The following is a 7,456-nucleotide window of genomic DNA, read 5'->3' as shown; positions in this document are numbered from 1 at the left end:
AGACGGGGTTTCACCAGGTTGGCCAGGAAAGTCTCGATCTGTGGACCTCGTGATCTGCCCGCCTCAGCCTCCCAAAGTGCTGGGATTACAGGCGTGAGCCACCGCGCCCAGCCAATTCTTCTGTCTTTAAAAGGTAACCCAGGTTGGGAGGGAAGGCTGGGAGCACAGCAGAAGACAGAACTGCTTTGTTGAGCCCCAGAACCAGCAGCAGATACTCCCTGCCAATCACATGGCACTCACCTCTTTGTGTAAATTTAGAAGGAACAATCTGGCTTGACTGTCACAGCCATCCTGCAAGGCAAGTAGGGCAGTCGTTAACCCCATTTTCCAGATAAGGAAGCTGAGGCTCACATTGATTAAAAGACTTTCCCAAAGTAACCAAGCTGTTGAGGGGCAGAGCAGCAGGACACAGCATCCAGGTCTCTTGACTTTTGCTACAGAACGAAAGACAAAAACCACATGATTATCTCAATAGATGCAGAAAAGGCCTTTGACAAAATTCAACAACCCTTCATGCTAAAAACTCTCAATAAATTAGGAATTGATGGGACGTATCTCAAAATAATAAGAGCTATTTATGACAAACCCACAGCCAATATCATACTGAATGGGCAAAAACTGGAAGCATTCCCTTTGAAAACTGGCACAAGACAGGGATGCCCTCTCTCACCACTTCTATTCAACATAGTGTTGGAAGTTCTGGCCAGGGCAATTAGGCAGGAGAAGGAAATCAAGGGTATTCAATTAGGAAAAGAGGAAGTCAAATTGTCCCTGTTTGCAGATGACATGATAGTATATCTAGAAAACCCCATTGTCTCAGCCCAAAATCTCCTTAAGCTGATAAGCAACTTCAGCAAAGTCTCAGGATACAAAATCAATGTGCAAAAATCACAAGCATTCTTATACATCAATAACAGACAAACAGAGAGCCAAATCATGAGTGAACTCCCATTCACAATTGCTTCAAAGAGAATCAAATACCTAGGAATCCAACTTACAAGGGATGTGAAAGACCTCTTCAAGGAGAACTACAAACCACTGCTCAGGGAAATAAAAGAGGATACAAACAAATGGAAGAACATTCCATGCTCATGGGTAGGAAGAATCAATATCATGAAAATGGCCATCCTTCCCAAGGTAATTTACAGATTCAATGCCATCCCCATCAAGCTACCAATGACTTTCTTCACAGAATTGTAAAAAACTACTTTAAAGTTCATATGGAACCAAAAAAGAGCCCGCATCGCCAAGTCAATCCTAAGCCAAAAGAACAAAGCTGGAGGCATCACACTACCTGACTTCAAACTATACTACAAGGCTACAGTAACCAAAACAGCATGGTACTGGTACCAAAACAGAGATATAGATCAATGGAACAGAACAGAGCCGTCAGAAATAATGCCACATATCTACAAGTATCTGATCTTTGACAAACCTGACAAAAACAAGAAATGGGGAAAGGATTCCCTATTTAATAAATGGTGCTGGGAAAACTGGCTAGCCATATGTAGAAAGCTGAAAATGGATCCCTTCCTTACACCTTATACAAAAATCAATTCAAGATGGATTAAAGACTTAAATGTTAGACCTAAAACCATAAAAACCCTAGAAGAAAACCTAGGCATTACCATTCAGGACATAGGCATGGGCAAGGACTTCATGTCTAAAACACCAAAAGCAATGGCAACAAAAGCCAAAATTGACAAATGGGATCTAATTAAACTAAAGAGCTTCTGCACAGCAAAAGAAACTACCATCAGAGTGAACAGGCAACCTACAAAATGGGAGAAAATTTTCGCAACCTACTCATCTGACAAAGGGCTAATATCCAGAATCTACAATGAACTCCAACAAATTTACAAGAAAAAAACAAACAACCCCATCAAAAAGTGGGCGAAGGACATGAACAGACACTTCTCAAAAGAAGACATTTATGCAGCCAAAAAACACATGAAAAAATGCTCACCATCACTGGCCATCAGAGAAATGCAAATCAAAACCACAATGAGATACCATCTCACACCAGTTAGAATGGCAATCATTAAAAAGTCAGGAAACAACAGGTGCTGGAGAGGATGTGGAGAAATAGGAACACTTTTACACTGTTGGTGGGACTGTAAACTAGTTCAACCCTTGTGGAAGTCAGTGTGGCGATTCCTCAGGGATCTAGAACTAGAAATTCCATTCGACCCAGCCATCCCATTACTGGGTATATACCCAAAGGACTATAAATCATGCTGCTATAAAGACACATGCACACGTATGTTTATTGCGGCATTATTCACAATAGCAAAGACTTGGAACCAACCCAAATGTCCAACAATGATAGACTGGATTAAGAAAATGTGGCACATATACACCATGGAATACTATGCAGCCATAAAAAATGATGAGTTCACGTCCTTTGTAGGGACATGGATGAAATTGGAAATCATCATTCTCAGTAAACTATCGCAAGAACAAAAAACCAAACACCGCATATTCTCACTCATAGGTGGGAATTAAACAATGAGAACACATGGACACAGGAAGGGGAACATCACACTCTGGGGACTGTTGTGGGGTGGGAGGAGGGGGGAGGGATAGCACTGGGAGATATACCTAATGCTAGATGACGAGTTGGTGGGTGCAGCGCACCAGCATGGCACATGTATACATATGTAACTTACCTGCACATTGTGCACATGTACCATAAAACCTAAAGTATAATAATAATAATAATAAAAGAAAAAAAAAAAAAAAAAAAAAAAAGAGCCCACAGCCACACTCGGTGCTTAGATGGGGCTTTGGCTCATCAGTGATTTGTGATGTTTGCCTTTTGCCAAAGAGGAGGATGGCTGAAGAGCTAGTGCCCTGGCATTCTGGACTCTTGCCAGTAGATTTTGTCTGACTCTTGCTCTGATGCTATTCTTTGTTATTTTGAGGAAGGGGAGCTAGATGTACAATACATTTCTTTTTCTTGGTAACGTGAACAGCAAGAAGCAAGAAGAGTACATTTCTTATGAGAGAATATGCTGGGGACTTTGATTCATATCTGGTGGGTCCCAAAAGACCAGGTTACTGCAGATTTGAGACCATGTTGCAAATTCGGCATGCATTCAATAGGACTACCTTAGTGAGGGGAGTAATTTTATAAAATTATCAATTCAGTCTCAAAGAATAATAGCAGGAAATGTATTTCTGACTATTTAGAAGTGACTCATTATGGGACTATTTGAAAACTATATATTATTTTTATCAGTAAATAGAATTGCCTATAGTCAATGTTATCTCTTCACATCCAGGGATTCTAAGATCCGGTTACCCATTTCCCTCAAAACAGCAGATAGCAAAGCCAGGGAAATGAAAACCCACCAAACTCTCTGCAAGGCTGACACCACCCCTAAACCCCACTGCAAACTGATAACACCACACCCTCCTCTGCAAAATAACAGAGGGGCAGATAAGATGAAAATTTTCATTCCAATTAGCAATCATTTCCAGTCAGTGAAACGGCAGAATCAGAAGAGGTTCCACAACCAGAAAATCTTGGCTGGAATTTCACCATCAGGAATAAAACAGAAAAACTAAAGAGTGCCCCAGATAGCCTTTCTTAGGGGCCTGTGTCAGATAAGTGCTTTTGAATATTTAAAACAAAGGATGGCTAAGAGTTCTGAAGTCATTTCCCAGTTAAATATCAGATGGCATAAAATATTTTTATAGAAAGTACAGGCCAGGTGTGATGGCTCACACCTGTAATCCCCACACTTTGGGAGACCGAGGTGGGCAGATCACTTGAGGCCAGGTGTTCAAGACCAGTCTGGCCAACATGGCAAAACCCCGTCTCTACTAAAAATACAAAAATTAGCCTGGCATGGTGATGTGCACCAATAATCCCAGCTAGGTCAGGAGGCTGAGGCATGAGAATTGCTTGAACCCGGGAGGCGGAGGTTGCAGTGAGACGAGATCGCACCACTGCACCTGCAGCCTGGGCGACACAGTGACACTCTATCTCAAAAAGAAAAAGAATACATAATCCACTTTTCATTAGCTGGTATTTGGCCTCACCAAGGTGAAGCAGGAAAATGAAATTCTATCTGTATCAGCCAGATTCTCTCAGACACACGTATTCACTGCATGAGGGACCCTGGTCTCCAAATTGTTGAGCACACCAGACTCTAGTGAATGCCCTTCCAAAAGGGCCATCATGCAGCAGGCCTTCCCATCGGAGAACCCTGGTCCCAGCCAAAGCAGCTTTCAGGGCTTGTTCCACCACTCTAGGGAGGTGGCCCAGATCTGTCTCTCCCAAACAATGCCTGGGTTTGACACTTCCTGAGAAAGCAGAGATTGTTCCCTTTGTATGCCATGGCTCTGGAATGCAGCTCTTCCTGTAAGGAAGACAGTGGTCTTTATGGGAAGGCTAGGACTTGAAGGAGGTAAGATTTGAATGGTAGAGCTGGGTGCTAGCTTTGCTGCTGAGGGAAATGGTGGGCACAGAACCCCCACGGTGGGCAAGCTGGGGTGTGGGTGTGCCTGTGGGCTGGCAGGTGACTCTGCCTGGAGCATCGCAGGGGTGGGGAGGAGATCAAGAAGGTAAGAAAGGTAGTCTAGGGGGAGGGGCCCAGAGTTTTGAACATCAGACTTAGGAATCTGGGACATTATGTATTGGCCTTTGCCATTCAAAGTGTGGTCCTGGGATCAATGGCATCCTTGGACTTGAAAGCTTGTTAGACACGCAGAAGCCTGGGCTCACCCCAGGCCTGCTGAATCACAACCTGCATTTTAACGGGACCCCCAGGAAATTTCTAACCTCCTTCAAGCACTGCTCTAGGATAAGAGGAAGCAAGAACAATTTTTAGAGCTGGGGATAAAGTGATGGGAGGAGTGTTTGGGAATGAGGCCACTGGAGTGCTTAGAGAACACTCCATTTGGGAGCCCCGCAACAATGCAGGCGTGAGTGAAGGAGGGGGGTGGGGGGCTGCGAGGGAGACAGGTTTTTCCCCACAAGCCACAAGGCCCGAGGCACGCCTCCTGCCCTGCCTCTACCTCAGGTCGCAGGAATCTTGTTGGTGATCCATCCAGACGTTGTGTGTTCTGGAAGTGGACATCGCGGCTCTGTGTTTTTGAAGTCAGATTTCATTGCTGTGGTTTCTATGCCTGACCCCCGAAGTTCTTGCTCCTGTTGCCACAGGGAGCCGGGAGAGCACAGAGCGCTGCTCCCAGTGCCCTGCAGCCACACAAACATGCTCCTGCTCCTGGCGGAGCCAGAGCTGCTGGGAAAGACATTTCGGAAGTTTCCTGTGGCTGCAACAAATTGTTCAAATCTGCACTGGAGCACCGCTGTGACCTGTCTTTCTCCATCTTAGGGCAACCAGCTCCTGAAACTGGAAACTCCCCAGCACCTCCTCACCCTACCCCACAGGCTCTCCTTGTGAGGATGGGGTGGGGGGAGTTGTCTGGAATGCCTGGCCTCTCTGTCCAAGCATGGCAGCCTTGCCCCATGGGTGGCGCAGACTCAGTTTCCCATGCACCTTGCCCCAGGGAGGAGGTGGGGGCTCCTTCCATAGAGATGGTGAAGAATAAGGGAGGTAGTGATCGTCTCTGGGATCCAGTTAGATCTGCGTTTGCAGGCAGAAAGAGGCTGAGGCACATGGAGAGAGTGATCAACTGGAAGATTCTAGGGTCCTCAATTTTGAAAGGTGACATGATACCCTGGAAAGGGCATGAACTTAGTTGTCAGTTCGTCCTTGCCTTTTCCAATCAATGCTGTGTGGCCACAGCAAATTAATGAACATCTCTGAGTTTCGGTCTCCTGTCTAAATGAGGTGATAATAGCTTCTTGAAGGTTGTGAGGCCCTGAACATGCTGCCTGGCACATAGATGGCTAATCAATATTTTCCTACCCTCCCCTTCCTTCCCTTCTCTGAAGTTGCTACCTCTCTCCTCCTGGGGTCTTGCAAATAAACTTCTGAATTAAATAGTTCCTGCCTGGTAATTTGTATCAACTGAGGGAAGACAAGTCTGGAATATTACTTTTTTTTTTTGAGGTGGAGTCTCGCTCTGTCTCTGTCGCCCATTTTGAGATTGAGGGCTACACTTAAAAATAAATGTAACCATTGGCTGAAACTAGGCCGCTTTCTGGGAGGGAGTCTTTTGGGGCTTCCTTCAATGAACAGACAGGAGTGTAATTAGTTATCTGACAGCAAATGGGTTCTCTCAGGACATAAATACAATTTAAAGCAGTTTGTTCTAGTGTCTACAGTTTCAACATTGCCCACTGCATTCATGTTTCTACTCTTAAGTTGCCAAGTAAACCCATAGTTTGTTAGTTCAAACAGTAATCTCTGATCAGTCCCATTTATTCTAAATTTGTTTTCACATAGTTGCTTCCACAACTCAAGGTATTTTCTATTCTTTGCTCTCTGGAGACTGAGAGGTTATCAGTTGTGGAAAGCCTTCCAGGAAGTTTTCCTCTAATATAGTCCTGGGGAATACAGAAGCCGCCTCGAATGAATGGTCGGACTCACCTTTTCCCAGGACCATAAAAATATATATTTTTGTTTCCTACCCTAAACACAGTGTAACTCACTCCTCGTCTTTCCTGGGAGATTGTGGTAACATGGAGAGGCCTGGAGGGTCTCTGGGATAAAGCAGCTTGTAAAACAACTATGGGGGGATTCCAGATCTGACTTAATCAACATTTCTCAAGATCCGTAGACCAATAAAACTGTTTGCTTTCTTACCACAGTTCCACCGGCTGATTTATTTCTCTTACTTGGCTGAAGCTGTCACTGCTCAAAGCAGTTCATTTGTCAGGTTGAGAGAATTACAATTCACAGGACCTCTTGCTAGTGCTATCTCAGTTTATAAATTTCACGAATCGCAATTTATTGCGGTGCACCCCACAGAGTCTCCTATTAATAAATTGTGGCTCATCAGCAAAAGCACGTGTCTATGGCTCCCTTGGACATAGGCTTAGGGTCCTGGAGCGGCCGCACAAGCTGCATGTGGCCAACACACAAACGTAGCTGGGCCGGCTCCCGCAGCCTCTGTCTGAGTCTCCCTTTACTTGCAATGACTCTCTGCGTGGCCTGGTTTCTTGTTTTCACCTCCGCAGGGATGCCATGTAAAGGAGGCCAGACACCACCTGTGTATGTTTGTGTTGTGGTGGGGAGGGCCGGGCCATAGGAAGAACTTAATTCCTTCCAAAATCTACAGATTTTCCCCTAATAGATTTCATCAACCTGCGGGTACAAACAGAGTTGCATTAATAATGCAAACCTTTTGTTCACTGACTCTTTTCCTTCCCAGCCACCAGCACCTCAGCTAGAGCTTTCTGGAAGTCCTTGGGGTTTTTCACATGCTCTCGGAAGCGAGGCCAGTAGTGACCTGCCCAAGTAGTCAGGTCGGCTCCTCCAAGGCATCTTCCATTTCCTTCCTTCCCCCTGTGCTGGCCTCTTCTGCGGGGTGTGTGCAG

At 45.1% G+C, this 7,456-nt stretch overlaps 1 long non-coding RNA gene across 1 annotated transcript; it reads left to right on the top strand.

Annotated features, from left to right (window-relative positions):
• Positions 1–5,140: 5,140 nt before the first annotated feature.
• Positions 5,141–6,020, top strand: LOC100435766 (uncharacterized; the record flags this gene model as incomplete). The annotated part of the gene is made up of 1 exon (XR_008527624.1): positions 5,141–6,020. It is a non-coding gene; the product is annotated as an uncharacterized LOC100435766 (long non-coding RNA).
• Positions 6,021–7,456: the final 1,436 nt, after the last annotated feature.

Source organism: Pongo abelii, chromosome 6, assembly GCF_028885655.2.
Source record: "Pongo abelii isolate AG06213 chromosome 6, NHGRI_mPonAbe1-v2.0_pri, whole genome shotgun sequence".
Classification (NCBI taxonomy): domain Eukaryota; kingdom Metazoa; phylum Chordata; class Mammalia; order Primates; family Hominidae; genus Pongo; species Pongo abelii.
Note: the sequence above shows the minus strand (reverse complement) of the source record. Positions and strands in the feature narration are given on the sequence as shown.